The following is a 21,042-nucleotide window of genomic DNA, read 5'->3' on the forward strand; positions in this document are numbered from 1 at the left end:
TTGACCATTTAAACAATAAATAATAATAATAATAAACAAATTCTTTTTTTTTAACATAATCTACTTTAATATTTAATTCAATTAAAACATTACATTAAAATTTTATGATAAAGCAACTTAGGATAATTTAAATCAAAACAATTGAAATACCACTTAATAAAGTAATAATAAAAAATAAAAAATAAATAGATCAATAACAAAAATTAAGCCAGACCAAATACGATATCTACAATTATCATTGTAATCATCATATTATTTTTGTGGAATGACAAGTACTATCGACCATTGTGAATCAACTGGATCACGTATATAAAAAACTTATTTAGCTTGAGTAGCCATAATAAAACTATTGGTCTTATGTCTAATTCGATTAAGATTTACTAAAGTAAATCTAATATCATCAACTTTTACACCAGTTTTGCTTTCTACCCAATCACACGTAAACATTGGAATAGAAAATATATTATAGTTAAGCTCCCAAATCTCCTTTATTATCCTGTAGAATGACATATCAGTAATAATTGGGTTCTTATCTTTAGCACTAGAAATTTGCATCATTCTAGCCACTAACATAACCCCATTATTCTGAACGGAGCGCACATCATCTCGACTTTTTGTTTGGTAATGACATCCATTAATTGTGTAACTCTGATAGGTCATTACTTCTACATGAGGACCATGCACAAGCCATCTTAAACTATTTGAGACATAATTTGTTTCATTTTCTAATTCAAATGCAACCTGGAACCATATAAAATTCTTCTTTAACAAAACATTAATTGTTAACAATGTATAATGAATTATATATAATTATAAAGTTTGAGGATACCATTTTACGTAACAAGAGGATGAATGTTTTATGATGTTCATCTTGAAGCCATTTTTTTTATTTTTGACTTTAGATGTATTTGTAGTCTTTAATGTAGACATATGTCGACTGCAACAAAGTTTACATACTAATTAGTAGAGTATTGGAAAAAGTACATTACGTATGTTAATTGAATATACTCTTACTCAATATAAGGCGTTCAATTGTATTTTCCAATACATAGCGATGAGCATGCTCCAATAATTCTCTTACAGGTTTAACAAATGAACCACAACTCAAAGATCTTCCAACGTCTGACTTTTAATTTATTTTATATTTCCCAAGACCAGTCGATTCTACTCTTGATAAAAAACTAGTACAATACTCCACTACATCTTCAATGATATAACCTTCGGCCATGCACTCTTCTGGCCGATGTTTGTTTCTCACATATCCTTTTAAAATTTTCATATAACGTTCGAAAGGATACATCCACCATAAATAGACAGGCTCACATAATTTAACTTCTCTAACGAGATGAACGATAAGATGGACCATTATTTGTAAAGAATGATGGTGAGAAATATTTCTCCAATAAACACAAAGTGACTATAACATCCTTTTGTAATGCATCTAATTGGGATACTGACAGAACCTTACTGCATATTTTGTTGAAAAAGAAACATAACCGAGTGATTGCATACCTCACAAGCTTCGGTAAAACTAATCGTATAGCAACGGGCAACAATTGTTGCATAAGTTACATGACAATCATGAGATTTAAGTCCCACTAGCTTCAAGTCTTCAAGTGATACAAGATTTTTTATATTAAAAGAGTATCCTTCCGGTACTTTGATTTTGCTTATTATTTTGCATACTTGACGTTTTTCATCTTTTGATAATGTGTTACATGCAGGAGCAATATAAGTAGTATGTTGTCCAACTTTTAGTGCTAGTTCTAGTCGAATGTTCAATTCGACTAAATCCAATCTCGTTGCTAATCCATCTTTTGTTTTTCCAGGCATATTGAGGAGTGTGCCGATAATATTCATACATACGTTTTTCTCAATATGCATCACATCTAAACAATGTTTGACATAAAGTTTTTTCCAATATTCAAGTTCAAAAAATATTGACCTTTTATTCGAACATTGTTTTGATGTTTTCTTGTCTGAACCTCGTTTGACATTTTTATTTCCGTTACGACATAAAATATTAGTTGTCTTACAAAAGATTTATTCTCCATTCATTGGTTGAGTTGCAACTCCAAATTCTTAAAATCCATTAAACGCTTTTTTTTTGTTTTCTGTAAGGACGATTACGATGTAAAAATCGTCTATGACCAAAATATGATATTTTCCTCCCATGTTTTAAATACACTGAGGATGTATTTTCAGCACATATTGGACATGCATAGTAACACTTTGTACAACAACTACTCAAATCTGTATAGCTAGAAAATCACTAATTGTCCACGATAATATTGCCTTCAAGTTAAACATTTCCTCACGATATACATTGTAACATTCAACACCGTTTTCTCATAAATTTTTCAAATCATCGACCAGTGAAGCCAAATAAATGTCTATGTTATTACCTGGTTGTTTTGGTCCAGAAATTAACATAGTTAACATCATAAATTTTCTTTGCATACATAACCATGGTGGGAGATTGTATATTACTATCATTATTGGCCAACAACTATATTTACTACTCATAACACTATGTGGGTTCATTCCATCTGTATGTAAAGCAAGACAAAGATTTCGTGATTCCTTACCAAAGTTAGGCCATAAGTAATCAACTAATTTCCATGAAGGCGAATCGGCTGGATGACGATGTAATCCATTATTTATTTTCTCATTAGCCTGCAAATTTAATTTTTGGGCTAACTCATTGTTTTTAAACATTCTCTTGAAAAGAGGGATTCATGCCTACCATATTACTTTCGCGAGAACCCCAATTCTCTCTTTATCTGAATTTTTATGGTGCATCCATCTTGACTCTCCACAAATTGGACATTTATTCATGCCCACATATTCTTTTCTATAAAGACAGCAATCATTAGGACACGCATGAATCTTCTTATAATCCAATCATAATGTACATAATGTCTTTTTTGCTTCGTACATTGAACTTGGAAATCCATTTTCTTCTGGTAATATCTCATTCATCAACTCCAATAGGCCCGTGAAACTTACGTTGCTCCACTCATGTTTAACTTTCATGTTATACAATTTGATCTATGTTAATAACTTGGTAAATTTTTTACAACCTTTATATAGATGCCTTTTTGCATGATAACTTAAAGTTTCAAAAACTTTTTGGAGACTTGTAAAATTCTTCTTGCACTGCTTCCACCATTTCGATTGTCTCATTAACATTACACTCTTCAAAACTTTGAAATGTGTCCATATTTTTTTTACCATTCCCATATGACTTTCCAGAAAGCTCTTCACCATGCCAAAACCATGTAGTATAACTCAAGACAATTCCATTAATAATTAAATAATTCCTAATTTCTTTTCCATCATGCATGTCAATATTTCCACATTTTAAACATGGACAATGAATTCTAGATGGATCACCAATATGATGCTAAGCAAATTCTATAAACTCTTTCACACACAACTCATATTGCTTTGACAGTCTATAGGCTCTCATCCAAGATTTATCCATATCACAAATACAGATCGAATAATCTGCTAAAAATATTTTTAAAATAATTATAATATTAGAATTCACTAATCTCACTTTTAACAATGCATGCATAAAATATTTAGGCATAATAATACAAATTCAAAATATTAAAAACACGTTTAACACACGAAGCATTCTTAAGGTAGTAACTCATTTTAAACTTTATGTTATTAAAAGACGGATTTAATCCAAGTTTTTATCGAATTTTCGTGTATTTTTATAGGAGCCAAAACTCTACGAAAGCACAATACTCTATTCTCATTTATTTCTCTTTCTATTAAAAAATAAATAAAATAAAATATCAAAGCATGTATAATTAGTTCAAAAAATCCAATCATTTATGAATTGAAATTAAGAATCTTTAAATCTCTAACATTCACAAAATTAATAAATCACAAACTTGAAGACTCACAATACTAAGAATTTCAAATAGAACCCACAAATAATTTCAAATCCTAAAAAATCCAAATCCAAATACAAATAAAATTACATAACAAAAACTTAAACTATTGCCATATTTCATACACTTAAAATATCCATAAAACTTTTTAATCAAAATCTCACAAGAAGAAATATCTAAATAACTACAGATTTTCGCAACCACAAACAAATCAATTAGCTACATAATTAATCTTTCGAGACCACAGATAACCCATATATTAAAATACACAAAATTTCATAACATAATTCATCCATATATGCATAAAATAGCTTCAAAACTATATAGAGTCCAAATATCTACATATTTTTAGTGTAAAAAAAATTAAGAATCTCGAACTTTCAATACAAACGGTATGTTAGAATCATAAACTTAACCATAAGTCAATCGAGTATACCAAATCATACCCACAAATTTAACAATCACAAATACAAATAAGAATTATATTTTAGAATCAAACAATGCAGATACAAAATAATTATTATAATACATTCCAGTTATCCTAAAATTTCAGAGTCGCTTACCATACTCACCTATTCCCTAGATATGGTCGGGTTGCCGGATCTGTGTATCAAGGATCTATTTGTGGGTCAACAATGGGTGTCGGGCGTTGCAGATCTAGTTGCCGCTGTGAATAATGGAAGTCTGTTTAAGCGTTAAAGCGTAGCAGGAGAAGAGGTTGTGGTTCGCCTGCAGATCTAATCCGTTGAAGCGTTGTCGTTGTACCTCGTCGTCGGGTGTTGCCATCTACTTTTGTGGGGGAGTCGTCGGATCTGCTGTGGGGAGTCGTCGGTCGTCGGTAGTCAATCTGCTGTGGGGAGTCACCGATCGTCGGTCGCCGGTGCTGGATCTGATGTGGGCGTCGTCGGATCTGATGTAGAGAGTCGCAGGAGTGCGGGTTCGTGGCGGGTATGGAGATTGAAGAAGAAGATGGAAAGGGTGGAGGCTAGGGTTTAAAGAGAGAATGAGAAAGAGTGAGGAAGTTGTAAAGAGGAGAGAGAAGAGAAGATAAAATAATTCAATTTTGTATTATTTTCCTCCCTTCTCTAAATTTTTTTTTCCTTACATGGGGTGAACTACTAAACTTTAATTTAGGAGTAAGATTAAAATTCGAATTTTTAATCTTTAATTTAAAATTTGGCATTAATTAAAATGAATTTGAATTTAGGTTTCAAAAACTTATTTTAAATTTATTTTTTACATTCTTTTTAAAATCAAGTTTTTTATATAACCTTAACAAAAATGGATTCTGTACAAAAAATAAATAAATAAACAAAGCAAAACAGAAATCGATTCAAAATTTTATTATAAAAATTCTATTACTTTTAGTTATTTAATTGGTTAAATGAATCAAGTCACACTAGATTTAAAATTAATTACATATCAATTAAGTAATTTAGTTACTACATTAACTATATAGGGTCAACCTAAGCCATCAATTCTAGATGGTAATCGTGCTATAGGAATGAGTTAAAAAAATAAAAAGAATCAACCAGTTGTTCATTAATGCTAATGCAAAGTATGAACAAAAAAAAAAAGATTTTCGAATTATGTACCTTCCAAATTCGTCAATGTTGCTAGTGGAGAGATAATAAACTATGGAAAATAAATATATTTTAAAATTAGATTCTCAACATTTTTTAACATAAAAAATAAATAAATTTTAGACTCAACTCCTAAGAAAAGTACACAAAACACTATTCATTTGCTATCTGTTAAAGAGAGAGATTTATCTAAAGATAGATAAACAAAAAGATTTGTGTCATTTGCTTTCCAATTTCAACAAAATAGATAAAACATTTAGTTAGATCAAATTCAGATTTCACCTCCATCGGCTAGAACTTAGAGAAAAAATCATCTTCTTAAATCCAACGAAAAATTAAAATTTTTGTTCAAATTTTAAACTTTAATTGCTTATATACAAAAATAAATCAACAGATGCAATATAGCATAATATCAAACGCTCATAGTTGTGATCATTACGAGCTCATTTGGTAACATTCTTGTTTTTTATTTATGTTTCCACCATTTTAATAAAGAAAAATAGAATTTTTACTATTTCTTATTTTTTTTTGCAAACTTTTTTTTAATTAAAAATGACCAATATTTTCTATCATTTTTCTTATTTTCTCTTTTTTTTATTTGATAAATTAAGTCATACCAAATATGGTGTATACACTCATGATTTAACAATGAACAAAGATTCGATCTATAACCATAATTTTGTTCACCATGGTGTACAGTTGGCTTTTTAACCACGATGTTAATAACTCGTGGTCTAAATCCAACTAATGTTTGGTCTATAGACCACGGTTTTCTGAAACATAGTGTAAAGGAATTTTAGATCGTACTCAGAGTAAAAAATAATCTAGTATCAATCCTATAGACCATTGTTTTGTTGGACCAGAGTGTAAAGTGGAATTTTAGACCACAACCATAGTCAAAAGTAGATTAATACACGGATGTACAAACCTCGATTTTTACATCCATGGTTTAAAGTAGGTGTTTATGCAAGGATATGCACAACAGTGTATTTCAGATTGCAGCTCGAACTCGGCCTCCGGACCGATCTGAATACTTGGGCGGACCTGCACAAAAAGGTGAGCACTCCGACGATCAAGTCAGTATAGGTCGGATTCCCAGTTTAGTTCGAGGTCAGAGATCATCGTCCCTGATCGTGGAGTGATGTCCTCTACTTATGGGTGGTAGTCCCGCTAATCTCGCGACGGTTACACCCGGTAATCTCGGGACGGTCGGTTACACCCTATAATCTCGGGACTGACGGTTATACCCGATAATCACGCCGCTGACAGTAGCTCACATCGGCCCCCACCAAGCTTCCCGGTAGGTCGGACCTCGGCCCTCACACTTAGCATCTGTCAACGCTAGTGGTGGTGATCTCGACCGTCCGAGCTGGGCATGACTCATGAGTCATCTTGGAGCACCAATAGGGGTCCTCCACGTGTCCAGGGTATTCTTTTCCCCAAACATTGGCCCCCTCTCTGTCTGGTCCGATCTCGACCTGGCAGAGAAGTTCATTCGACTTGCTTTGGACGCGTGGCGACTTCCTATTCGTGGGAAAATATAACCGTTGCGGTAGATTTATCGTCGGAATATTCAAATATTCCAACGCTTCGGATCTTAGGGAGGATCCTAGCCGCTCGTTGATTACACGTGTACGGTGGGGAAATTTTTCCGACGAGCTATAAATACCCCCAATCCTTCAGGTCATACCTTACGTTCCCTGAATTCTTGGAGTTCGATCTGAAGGCAGCTCGAACCCTTGGTAGGTCGGTCTCTTCCCTCACTTTCTCTTTCGAACGTAGTTGCCATGTCGTCCTCTTTTAGCAGCAACTTAGGATCCGATGAGGATTTAGCTCGTAGGTTAGAGTCCGAGCTCGAGGAGATAGAAAACTTTAGGTTCTCCGATGACGGGGAGGATAGTGATGCCTCCACCTCGGGTCAGGGTTTGGAATACCCTTCTAGGATACCTGAGCACTACCTCGGATCCCTTCGTAGGGGGTTCGCTATCCCTGAGAACATCCTCCTTAGGATTCCGGAGGAGGGGGAGAGAGCTGACAATCCTCTAGAGGGATGGGTCACTCTCTACTTCAAAATGTTTGAGTACGGCCTCAGACTTCCCCTTCACCCTTTCGTCCAAGAGTTTCTTTTCCGAACTGGGCTGGCTCCGGCTCAAGTGGCCCCCAATGGGTGGGGTGTCATTTTCGCTTTGGCCATCCTTTTTTGGCTACAAGCTCGGGATAGTGAAGAGGCCGAGCTGTTGGACGTAGACCAGCTCCTCGCGTGCTTCGAAGCGAAAAGGATAGCTAAGAAGCCTGGTTGGTTCTATATGTGCGCAAGGAAAGGCGCAGGCGGTATAGTTAAGGGACCGACCTCCATCAAGGATGGGTGAGGAAGTGGTTCTACGCTTCTGGGGAATGGCTTGCAAAGGACGAGTCAGGTCGTTCCTTCTTTGACGTTCCCACTAGGTATGGAGTAGTTCTTACTTCTTGTGATAACTTTTTTTCTTGTTATTCAGGTCTGACTCAAATTTTGTCTTTGTGCAGTTTCAATCCGACCAGTCCCCGAGCTTACGCAAGCCTCCTTCGACACGCTGAAATATTACAAGGAGCGTTTTCCGAGGGGTAGGAAGGTCGGAACCTTGGTGACCGACAAGCTGCTGCTTGAGTCCGGGCTGCTAGATTACAACCCTGCAGTTCGTCCCATTGAATCCTCAAGGCCGAACTTCGAACTTGGTATGCCGAGCTTGCTTCCCCCTTTTTTCCCCTAACCTTGTGTTGACCCCTGTTTTTATTTTGCAGCCATGGTTTGCGGATTTGCAAGCAACGTGAAGCGCAAGTCCAAGGGCCGAGCCCATGCTCTTGAGGCCGCCCAGAGTTCGAAACCTGCCACTCCTGTTGTGGTAGGGCCAGTCTCGGAAGATCCAGCCCCAGTGATCGAGCTAGAGTCTTCTGGGGGTCCTTCGAGGGAGAAGCGCCCCAGGGATCAGACTGAGGCGGTGGACGTCTCGCCCTTGGGCGAGGAGGTGAGGGAGGAAGTCCCTCTAAAGCGAAGGAGGAAGAAGAAGAAGACCACCTCCCCTTGGAGGTCGGAGCTCGTGGGATCTTGCCTACGAGCTTCACAGATCGGGTGGACGATCCTGAGGCCAGGATGGGCGGGACGTCCGATGTGACGGCACGGTTCAGAGTTGAGCCGTCAAGTTCTGGGGTGAGGGACCAGGTGTCCTGCATCTCGGCCGCAAGTTTGGACCGCTGCCTAAGGAGGGCGTCCAAATTTGTAAGTGACCCAGGGTCCGTTCTGCAGAGGACCATCGACTATGCCGCTGAGGTAAGATTGGTGTCTTCATTTTTGCTTAATTTACCTAACAGGTAGCTCGGTCTAACTTCTTATTTGTACCTTTTCTCAGGCGTTTGTTGCTTCCTTTCAATCGGCTCTGGCCATGAAGGTCGAGCTGGATGGGTGGGAAGTTCTGGCAGCGAGGGAGAAAGAGGAGTTCTCTACTGCCTTGGAGGCTGCTTCCTCCACCATGAAGGATGAGCTGCTGAAGGCTCACTCTGAGGTGGAAATTTTGAAGGCCGAGGTGGAGACCAAGGCCGAGCTGCTGAAGAAGGAATAAGACAGACGCAAGGTCCAGCTCTGAGCTGCCCATGCTATCACCAAGGGCTTGGAGAAGGAGAAGTTCCAACTCCTCAAGGAGAAGGACGACATGCTCCAGGCGCTTGAAGCGAAGGAGGGGGAGCTGAAGCATGAGACTGCCGAGCTGGAGACGGTGAAGGAGCGTCTCAGCAATGGAGCCCTATTGGAGGAATCGTTTAGGCAACATCCTGACTTCGATGGATTTGCCAAAAACTTCTCTGACGTGGGCTTCAAGTTTCTCATGAAGGGCATTGCTTCCGACATGCCTGACCTTCAGATCGATCTCGGTGGTCTGAAGAAGAGGTATGCTGAGCAGTGGGCGTCTGGGCCTAGCGGTACCCCTGGCCCCCAAGCGTTGGTGGATAAGTACGTCAGAGATCTGGACTCTGACTACTCCGACCTCGAAGAGGATCAGGTCGGCACCACTCAAGAGGGCGCTCCTCAAGCAGGCTCTTAGGCGACCACCCTTCAAGAGGCTTTTCGCTGTCTTTCTTCTCTTCTCTTTTGTTTTTTGTTTGTAAGTGTCAGGGCAGAGCTGCAAGGTCTATAAGCCTTGGCTCTGCTCTCCATTCAATAAAGAAGCTCCCATTTGTTTTTACTTTGTTGTTGACTACATCTTTCCTTTCTTTGCTTTTTTCTTTGAACTGCAGCCAATGTCACCTCGCACCTCTTACCTTTGAGGTCGCGCCTTCAATTAAAATAATTGCAAGTGTTGAATTTGAATCTCTGTCTAGTGTTCAATGCATTGCACCAACTCTGGATTTTTTAACATCGCACCCTTAACTTAAAAACTTTAAAAGGCTAAAATCCTAAGTCCGTAGCTGTTCTTCATATCGTACATCGTACCCTCAAGTTCAGAGGCTTGATCATTTTGAACTTTTCACATCGTCCCTTTACCTTGAAGGTTTGAATTTTAAGTTCATCAGTGGTTTTGGCATCGCACCTCGTACCCTTAGGTTTTGCAGGATTGAATTTTAACCGACTGCTGGAATGTGGTCGCGTGGGAGTCCGTGGCCCCCATTTAATTTCTGGTCGAACTCGGAATCATGAAATTAAATCATCACATTTACTCCGATCATAGTTCTTTTGAAACAGTCTTTACAGATCCATTGAAAATCCTTTTGGCATTTCAAGGATAATAACGCTTCAGGTGCTCCGCGTTCCACGGGTGTGCGAGGACGTCTCCTTTCAGATCGGCCAATATGTACGTCCCAGGTCGGAGTATGCCCTTGACCTCAAACGGGCCCTCCCAAGTCGGATCAAGGGCACCCACATGGGTTTGGACCATCCTTAAGACCAGATGTCCGACCTGGAAGGTCCGAGGTCGAACGCGGGCGTTGTAATGTCTGGCCATTCTGCCCTGATATTCCGCCAGGCGTAGCTGGGCCATTTCTCTTCTTTCTTCCAACAGGTCGAGGTTGAGGAGTAGGTCTTCCTCATTTGCCGTAGGCTCGTAATGCTCTACTCTGTCAGATGGCATGCCGATCTCAACCGGGACTACAGCTTCGGAGCCGAAGGCCAGGGAGAACGGGGTCTCACCCGTCGATTCTCTTTGGGTGGTCTGGTACGACCATAGAACCTCTGGTAGTTCCTCGGCCCACCTGCCTTTCTTGGAGTCCAGTCTAAGTTTGATGCGTCGCTTGATGATCTTGTTCACTGCCTCCACCTGCCCATTTGCTTGCGGATGTGCGGGGGACGAGCTAAGGTGACTTATGCCAAGCTTGTTGCAAAAGTCTTTGAACTTGGCGTTGTCAAACTGCTTCCCATTGTTTGTCACAATGGCCTGCGGTATACCAAAGCGACATATGATATTTGTCCATACGAAGGACGTGACTCTGGATTCCGTTATGTGGGAGAGCGCCTCGGCCTCGGCCCACTTTGTGAAGTAATCCACAGCAACCACAGCGAACTTGGTCTGGCCCTTGCCCAAAGGGAAAGGACCAATGATATCTACCCCCCACTGCGCGAATGGCCACGGGGCCGAGATGGGGGTGAGCAGCTCGGGAGGTTGGTGGATTATGGTTCCGTAGCGTTGGCAATTGTCGCAAGTTCTAACGAACTTCTTGGCGTCCTGGCTGAGGGTCGGCCAATAGTATCCTTGTCGGATCACTTTGGCTGACAGCGACCGGGCGCCTGAGTGATTGCCGCACACTCCTTCGTGGATTTCTCTGAGGACGTACAGGCCCTCTTCAGGGGTTAGGCATCTCAATAGAGGCAGGGAAAAGCCGCGTCGGTACAATGCTCCACCTCGGACCACGAACCGAGCTGCTCGCCTTGCCAACTTTCTGCGCTCCTTGGGGTCTTGTGGTGAATTGCCCCTAATGAAGTCCGCAATCGGGTCCATCCATGAGGACTCAGGAGTGCCGATCTCTATCAGATCTGGCTCTGAGATCGAGGGATTATCTAAGATCTCGACGGTGACCGACCTGGCCAGGTCGGTCTCGTACGCCGATGCTAACTTGGCCAAGGCGTCAGCATTAGAATTTTCTGCTCGAGGAACCCGGCTTACTTCGTAAGTTCGAAACTGGGCGAGGTACGATCTGACCTTGCCCAAATACTTCTCCATTCGGGAGTCTTTGGCTTGGTACTCTTCCTTGATCTGGCTCACAACCAGCTGGGAGTCGCTGAAGACCTTAACACAAGAGGCCCCCAATGCTCTGGCGATTCGTAGACCAGCAATAAATGCTTCATACTCAGCCTCGTTATTGGAAGTCCGGAAGCCGAACCGCAAGACATACTCAAATCGCTCGCCTCCTGGTCCGAGCAAGAGGACCCTGGCCCCACACCCCTTCTCATTGGAGGATCCGTCGACATAGATTGTCCACGGTAGGTCGGACTCGCTCAGCTCGGAAGGTGGTGTGAGCTCGGCTATGAAATTTGCCACTGCTTGCCCTTTCAACGCAGCTCTAGGTTCGAACTGGATGTCGTATTCACTTAGCTCCATTGCCCACTTCATCAGGCGTCCAGAAGCTTCTGGCTTATGGAAGATGTTTTTTAGGGGCAAGTTAGTGAGCACCACCACCGTATGGGCTTGGAAGTATGGTCTAAGCCGTCGGGCCGAGGTGACTAAAGCGAGAGCCAACTTCTCCATCTGAGGGTATCTAGTCTCGGCTTCGGTCATAGCCTTGCTTGTGTAGTAGACCGGGTTTTGCCGCGCTTCCTCTTGCCTGATTAGGGCCGAGCTGACGGCACTGTCAGACACTGCTAAGTACAATTGGAGCTTGTCCCCCGGCATGGGCTTGGCGAGCAAAGGTGCCGAATAGAGGTAGCTCTTCAATTGCTGAAATGCTTGTTCGCACTCCGCTGTCCATTCAAACGACCCTTTCTTTCGTAGGACTTTGAAGAAAGGAAGGCACTTATCTGTCGATCTTGAAACAAACCGGTTCAGGGCCGCAATCCTGCCATCGAGGCACTGAAACTGCTTCAGCGTCTTAGGTGCCTCCATCTCGAGCACGGCTTTAATCTTTTCGAGGTTGGCCTCGATTCCCCGGTTGTTCACCATGAAGCCAAGGAATTTTCCCGAAGAGACTCCAAAGGCACATTTAGCTGGGTTAAGCTTCATTTGATATGTCCTCAGAACCTCGAAGGCTTCGGTCAGATCAGAGAGATGCGACTTCGACTGCTTACTCTTGACGAACATGTCGTCCACATACACCTCCATATTCCGGCCGATCTGCTTGGCGAACATTTTGTTCACCATTCTCTGGTAGGTCGCTCCTGCATTCTTTAAACCGAAGGCCATGACCTTGTAACAGTACAGACCTTGGTCTGTTATGAATGCGGCATGATCTTGATCTGGGACATGCATCTTGATTTGGTTGTACCCAGAGTAGGCGTCCATGAAGGTGAGCAGTTCGTGCCCGGGCGTGGCGTCCACGAGCTGATCAATCCTCGGCAGTGGGAAGCAATCTTTCGGGCATGCCTTATTTAAGTTCGTAAAATCTACGCACATGCTCCACTTTCCGTTAGATTTTTTAACTAATACAACATTGGAGAGCCACTCGGGATACGAAATTTCTCTTATGTATTCAGCTTTCAAAAGTTTGCTAACTTCCTCAACAATTACATCACTCCGCTCCTTGTTTATAGGTCTTCTTTTTTGCTTTACAGGTCGGAATGACGGATCTATGCTGAGGCGATGCGTCATAATTTTCGGGTCAATGCCAGGCATGTCCTCATGGGACCACGCAAAGACATCCGAGTTAGATCTGAGGAAGTGGATTAGCTCCTCTCTGTCGGTGGCCCCAGCTTGGTTCCTATGCTTACTTGCTTCTTGGGACTAAGTAGAGGAACAAGCTCGAGCTCCTCAGTGGGTGCGGCAAACTCCCTCCTCGGCAGGTCGACCTCGAACTCGAGCGTCCCATCCCTACCGGCGAGAGTTTCGAGGGCGCAGACCGATGAGCCTTTGAGTGCGGAGGCATAACACTCCCCCGAAGCGGTCTGTTCTCCTCGGACCGTGCCCACGCCATTGGGGATGGAATACTTCAAAATTTGATGAAGTGTCGAGGGAATGGCCCGAAATGAGTGGATGACGGGTCTCCCAAAGATGGCGTTATAGGCCGATCTACCGTCAATTACCACGAACTCGGCCATTCGGGTGACCTGAGTTTGGTCCTGCCCAAGTGTGACCGGCAAGTTGATGCAACCCTGTGGGATGACCGATTCTCCAGAGAACCCAACTAGCGGTGTCGGGCTTTTCGTCAATTGCGACCTCGTCCATCCCAGGGCGAGGTAGGTCGGTAAGGACAGGATGTTAGTAGATGCGCCTCCGTCTACCAGCACCCTCCTGACCACCACATGATTAATCAGGGGAGCGATCACAAGTGCATCATTGTGGGGCAGGTGGACCTCCTCTAAGTCTGTACTGTTGAAGGTGATTGGGCAGGTCGGCCTCTGCTCCCTGATGATGCACACCTCGCGCCTGGCTGCACGAGCTAGCTCCTTTCTTTTATGTCCGGACTGACCCCCGCTTGGCCCTCCGAAAATGGTATTGATGACCGCAGGTCGGTCAGTGCGTCGGGGCGGCGTCCTCGAACGCTTCCGCTCTTCCTTTTCTCTACCGAGCTGGTCCTGGGCTTTCCCACAAATTTCTTGAAGTAGCCATCTTGAATTAGATCCTCAATTTGGCGCTTCAACTCCCAGCAGTCCGACGTGTTATGGCCATGCTCCCGATGGAAGCGGCAATACTTGTCTTTGTTGCGCCTTTCCGGGGTTCCCCGAAGCTTCTCAGGACGCTTGAGTAGTTTTTCCATTCCAGACTCCTCGATGTTCGTTAGGATCTCGGAAATTGGAATCGTGGTCGGGGTGAAGCGTTCGTAAGGTCGGCTCCTGGTAGGTCCGTTCTCCGCCCTTCGATACTCAGCTCGGCCGCTGGAAAAGGATCCCTTGTCCCTGGACTTGGGATCTGCCTTTTCTATATCTTTTCCACTTCTGCCCTGGCCGATCTTTCGTTCTGGTCGGCCGGTTTTGGTTCGGAGGAGCTCCTGTCCATCGATGACTTTCTTCGCCTTCTGAAGCACTTCGGCGAAGGTGGTCGGGGCCTCCTCTCCAAGTTTCACCGTGAGGGCTTCGTCGGCTAGACAGGTGAGAAAATAGCACATGGCCGAGTCATCGGAGCAGTGTGCGACCTTCAACTGCTCCTCTTGGAATCTGGTGACATATTCTCGCAGCGTCTCACCCTCCTTCTGTCTGATGGTGGCGAGATGGGTCGCTGTCTTTTTGTCATAATGCCGAGAAGAGAACTGGGCGAGGAACTCCCTTCTCAGCTGAGAGTAGGTCGAGATCGACCTGGCTGGCAGTCTCCGATACCACAATCGCGCGCTGCCAGTAAGCGCGATCTGAAAGGCGCGACATTTGATTGCGTCTGATGACGCTTGGAAATCCATGAGGCCTTCAAAGACCTCAACATAATCCTTGGGGTCCTTCAACCCATCGTAACGCTTCACGGTAGGAGCTTTGAACTTCGGAGGGATCGGTGCTTCCAAAACGTCCGAGGTGAAGGGCGATTCTCCCAAGTCGCCATCGTTCAGTGGACCTTCTTTCTGCTCACATTTGGCCTTTAAGGCCTCCACCTGAGCGTCGAGCTGGCCCTTCAGCTGGTCGAACTCCTCCCTTGTAATCACTCCTGCAGGAGTTACTGGGTTGCGAGAGGATTCAACCTGCTGGTTGGAGCTCCTGTGTGAGCGGGATGGTGACTGTCCTTTTCGGAGAGATGAGCCTCTCTTTCTGTTGAGGTGTTCACGGAGGTCTCCTCTCTGGCAAGTGTGTCCCTCGCTACGTTGTCTTCGGGATGTTCCTCCTCGACTGGGCCGAGGTGGGAACCCCTTTGCTCGCGTATGTCAATGCGTGTCATTAGATTTTCAGATCGGGACCCTGCGCCTGCAGCTAGTATCATCTCGTTATACATTTCCTCCATGGACCGCATTTGTCTGCGCATTGCCTCCATTTCTCTCTGGAGCGCGTTAAAGTTTTCACTTGGTGGAGCCGGGGCTGGACCCCGGGCGCCCCTCTTAGAGGTCCCACCTCGGCCACGGGTGGCCTTGGATGTCCTTGGGTGCGCAGGTGGTAGGACAGACGCGGTGATTCGTGCCGACCTGCGGAGGGGTTCTGTTGCTAGGCCGTCGTGACCTTGCCCCTCTACCACTGCTGCTCCGACCTCCCTCTGGTGGGCATCGCTGGCAGCTAGAGTCCTTCGATCTGCCGTATTGGTCGAGTTTGCTGGTTGAACCATGTTCGCTCGTGTGTTGGTTTAAAAGAATTGGGATGACTTAGATTGTCTCTCCCCACAAACGGCACCAAATGTTTATGCAAGGATATGCACAACAGTGTATTTCAGATTGCAGCTCGAACTCGGCCTCCGGACCGATCTGAATACTTGGGCGGACCTGCACAAAAAGGTGAGCACTCCAACGATCAAGTCAGTATAGGTCGGATTCCCAGTTTAGTTCGAGGTCAGAAATCATCGTCCCTGATCGTGGAGTGAAGTCCTGTACTTATGGGTGGTAGTCCCGCTAATCTCGCGACGGTTACACCCGGTAATCTCGGGACCGTCGGTTACACCCGGTAATCTCGGGACCGTCGGTTACACCCGGTAATCTCGGGACCGACGGTTATACCCGATAATCACGCCGCTGACAGTAGCTCACATCGGCCCCCACCGAGCTTCCCGGTCGGTCGGACCTCGGCCAGGTTCACCTCGGCCCTCACACTTAGCATCTGTCAACGCTAGTGGTGGTGATCTCGACCGTCCGAGCTGGGCATGACTCATGAGTCATCTTGGGGCACCAATAGGGGTCCTCCACGTGTCCAGGGTATTATTTTCCCCAAACAGTAGGATTTTAGACTACTCTTTCTCCCAAATCAGTAGTCTACTATATATTTTTAGACCATGGTTGCTAAAAATCGTAGTATATAAATCCGTGCATTTTTTTAGACTACGATTACATCAATTTCTTGAACATTAGACTACGGATTTATTAAAAAGTGTAGTGGAATGTCTGAAAAACAGTGTAGTCTATTTCATATTTTGTAGTAGTGTGTGGACTTGAAGGAGAACGAGACTTGTGAGCCTAACAACTCTTAAATAACGACCATAATATAATATATTTGTGAAAATCATGATAACAGTCTTACATCTTTATTTGTGGACAAAAATAATAGTTATCTTTCAAAACACCTTTCGGTATCAATATTTACGCTAATGTTTAATATTTTAATAAGTAAAAAATATTATTTCATATTTATGCAATTATAAGCAAAAAAAAAAAATTGAAATGCAATTATTTTTCATATGAATTAAAGAACAAAAGTAAAAAACTAAAAAGCTAGCAATGAGTGGTAAAGTAGTGTTTGTTCCCTCGGATGTTTGACAAAACTTACATAAACTAACTAATCTTCTAAAATTTCCTATTACTGTAGCGGTTGCTTTTAACCTCATATTGGAGTAGGCTAGAATAATGCGAACAATAAATTTAGGTCTATGTTTAGTTCAAGGTAATGAGAATGAAGGAATGTGAATGAATTTTTCCTTTCCCTTTGATGATCTTTACCAAAATTAAGAAATGGGAATAAAAAGTGAGACCCACCTCAAATTTGGCAATCCCATTACTTCAAAAGGGCCAATCTCATTCCTCTCAAAAAAGGTGTTCAATCACATTCTCATTCCTTATTCCGTGGGACCCATCATATTTATTTTTTATTATTTTACAATCTATACAATTTTCTCTCTCATAATTCTATCACGTTTTTCTATCTCAAAATAGGGTTTTATTTTAGTTGCCCTTTTCTCTTCCCTTTTTGTTCTTGAAAACCCACCACCCCCAAAATCTCTATCTTGATTTGTAATGTTGAGCAAGCAACCCAGAAGATAGAGGTAAGTTTTTGGAAGTGTTCGTATCAAATTATTTATATGTGATATGTATTTGATTAATTTATGTTATAATGTCACTGCCCTTTCAAACGAAAGCTTCTTCTTCTTCGGGTAGATTTCACCTCAATTCTCTGTTATTCAAACAGCCAACATTTAGAAATCTCCTTTACAGCAGAGGAGGACCCATTATTGCAATTCCTATCGAACTTCTATATTCTCTACTGAGGGGCTCTATGTTTGAAATTTGACAATGGTGGTTTTGGAATAAGAGTTGAAAACTATTGCTACTTAAAAAATTTAGGGTAAATTGCAAAAGCCACCCCTGAAGTATGATTGTTGTTACAATTGAACCCTTAAACTTTTAAATGTAGAAATTAAACCCTCAAACTTTCATAAATGAAAAAATTAGACCCCTAACTTTTCAAGTGTAAAAATTAAACCCTACAATTTGAAGAAGAAAAAAAAAAGGATGTCTGTTATTCACATTTGTTCTCCACATCTCACAGAATGCTCAACCACTGCCACCACCAAGCTCAGGAACTTTCTTCGCCTTCATCTCCAAATCCAGCTGGAAGAAAACCTCATTCTCCTCTCCCATAACTCCCTTTTCATCGTTGGCTTTCCTTTCTTATTTCAACACCTCACACGATTTTGGGTATCATTTTTGGAAAACTCAATGTTGGAAATTTTCGATCTTTGTCCAGTTTGTTTAACTGGGATCAGAGTTTTACACTTGGAATTCGGTTTTTCTATTAGATTCAAGCTCTTGGACACCTTCGATCAATCCATTGACCCATTTTTTGGGATTAAAATTCTTTTATCTTTTCTATTTCATCCTTTATTTTATCAATTAGTTACTTCTTATAAAATCAAATTTTCTTTAGTTTTCTAACTTATTTTGGATTCTGGCCTTTTTTTAGGCGTTTTAAGTTCTGGGTTTGTTGGACATTTCATCGTAAGATATGATCATTGTTGCAATTATGGATTTGCTTTTTTATTTGTAATTATGGATACATTCATTATTGGATATGATCATTGTTGTAATTATATAAACATGTTTATTGTTGTGATGTGGAAGCATACTGGAATCTTGTGAGATCATTGCTATAGTTTCGTTGGTCATGTTTTTGTAATTTTAATTTTCTATTTTTAATTTTATTTATTTGCATCTTTTACTTTTAAATATCACTCAATTTCACAATGAATTAGTCATGATAGAGTACCTCTCATATATCTTTTTTTTTCCTTTTGTATATAGATATGTCTCGACTTACTATTGGAAAGAAGAAGAAAATATATATTGTGATAAATATGTTGGTTGTAATCCTTCGAGAAATGCTCGCACTCTGTATTTCCATTTGTGTCCATCCATGTCTACATTATTTAAGAAAATTCCATAATCCAACATTCTCTAGAATTATTTACCAAGTGTGTCACTTGCATTCTTTGGTTAATGAGAATGATGTTAGTTGTGTTAATCAACTAAGGATGGATAGACAAACATTTTATAAGTTATGTACTCTCCTTAGGATTGAAGGACAATTAAAAAGTCAAAGAATATGACTCTAGAAGAAATTATTGCAATATTTTTACATATTCTAGCACACCATGTAAGTGCCTCGTGGTAAGTTTTCTCATAATACATATAAATTTTAGATTTCTTAGATACAAAGTATCACAATATTTCAATAATTTTTCTTTACATAGGTTATTATTATTTGGTCGATTCTGGTCACACCAATAGTAAAGGTTTTTTAGCACATTTTAGGGGCCAACGATATCATTTAAATGACTGGAGAGATGGTCAACAACCAAGAACACCGGAAGAATTTTTTAATATGAAACACTCCGCTGCTAGGAATGTAATTGAACGATGTTTTGGCTTACTAAAGATGCGTTGGACAATCCTTAGGAGTCCTTCTTTCTACAACATATTTACACAATGAAGAATCCTTTCAGTGTGTTGCATGCTTCATAATTTCATAAGAAGAGAGATACAATTGATCCTTTAGAAGAAGAACTTGACAATGAAGAATTAGTAACTGAAGTCGTAGATGACACGACTAACTACATTAGTACGATTGAGGCTTAAAAAAAATGGAGTATGTGGAGACAAACTTTGGCAACAAAATGTTCAATACTTGGCAAGAAAGTTGAGAATGATATCATTATGTCTGTTATTTGTTATTTGTTATTTGCAATTTGGTGATTTGAAATGATTATTAACACTTTTTAGTTCTTTATTTGGAATTATTTGTCAACTTTTGTTATTTGACATTATTGTTATTTGAGCATGTGGAGATATTATTTGCAATTATTGGACAGTAGAGGAAGATGCAGTCTTGGTGGAGGCGCTTTAAGAATTATGTTATAGTAGTTTATGGCGAGCTAAAAATGGATTCAAAAATGGATATTTGAATCAAATTGAATGTTTGATGTTAGAAAAATTGCCTTTGTCTACCTTAAAGGCATCTCCACACATTGAATCTCGAGTGGAGATGCCAAAATCCAAATACAATGCATTATCTGAGTTGCTTAGAGATAAAAGTGGATTTAGTTGAAATGATGAACTCATGACATTACAATGTGAAAGAAGTGCATATGATGAATGGGTTAAAGTATGTAAAAGTAATAAAATTTTAGATTCTATATTTAATTCAAATATTCAAATAAGTTATATTTTTTATATTTGTAGGCTCGTAAGGATGCTAGTGGTTTATATGGAAAACCTTTTCCACACTATTATGCTTTAGGAGAAATATTTGGAAAAGATCGTGCCACTGGTCAACATGCTGATACTGCTGAAGATGATGAAGAAGAAATTAGATTGGAGGATGCTAACTCTCATCATGGTTCCCATGTGGATATCAATAGTTCCAACATACATTTTGACACTCAAAATGACACATTCAATCCGTTTGACGATGAAGGGACATCATTCTCTCAGCCTCGATCTCAACCTCAACCCAATTTCACAGATAAAGTTTCAAATGAAGGTCGTAAAAGGAAAGCATGCAAAAAGAATGGATTGAGTCATCATATCAAACACATGACAAATTCTATGGCAGAAGTAGCACCAAAGCTTGACGGGCTTATAGAAGTCCTTTCAAATGATAGGGAAGTAGCTGACATGCAAGACCGACTGACTGATGAGTTAAAATAAATAGGTGGACTATCTAATTTGCAACTTTTTAAGGTCGCTAATATTTTGGCAAGATTACACGACTTGCTAAGAGTGTTTTTTCACCATGAATGGAAAGGAGAAGAAAGAGTATGTTCTAAATGACACAACCCGTCCTAAACACCTACTAGCTATAGGACAAGCTGCGCCGACCACAGACCTCCAACCAACTCCGAGTCTATAGTCAACTTCTTTCTAAATTTCTAAAATTAATTTAGATTATTCTTCAATATATAAAACATAAAGTGTAACATAATTCAGTTAAAAAAAACTATTCGGCCATGACTTCTAAACATGTTGTACAACCACAAAAGGTACAACTATTCCAGTATAAGTCATTCTAGATGTACATACAAAATTATATGCAAGTTCTGAGACGGTGAGTGGCA

General features: G+C 41.3%; 2 pseudogenes; one reads left to right on the top strand and one right to left on the bottom strand.

The window, feature by feature from the left end:
- Positions 1-1,129: 1,129 nt before the first annotated feature.
- LOC148210237 (uncharacterized) lies at positions 1,130-1,974 on the bottom strand (annotated as a pseudogene).
- Positions 1,975-4,493: 2,519 nt separating this feature from the next.
- LOC148210238 (uncharacterized) lies at positions 4,494-20,837 on the top strand (annotated as a pseudogene).
- The last annotated feature ends 205 nt before the right edge of the window (positions 20,838-21,042 follow it).

Source organism: Momordica charantia, assembly GCF_013281855.1.
Source record: "Momordica charantia cultivar OHB3-1 chromosome 7 unlocalized genomic scaffold, Mcharantia_2.0 BLBB01000007.1, whole genome shotgun sequence".
Lineage (NCBI taxonomy): Eukaryota > Viridiplantae > Streptophyta > Magnoliopsida > Cucurbitales > Cucurbitaceae > Momordica > Momordica charantia.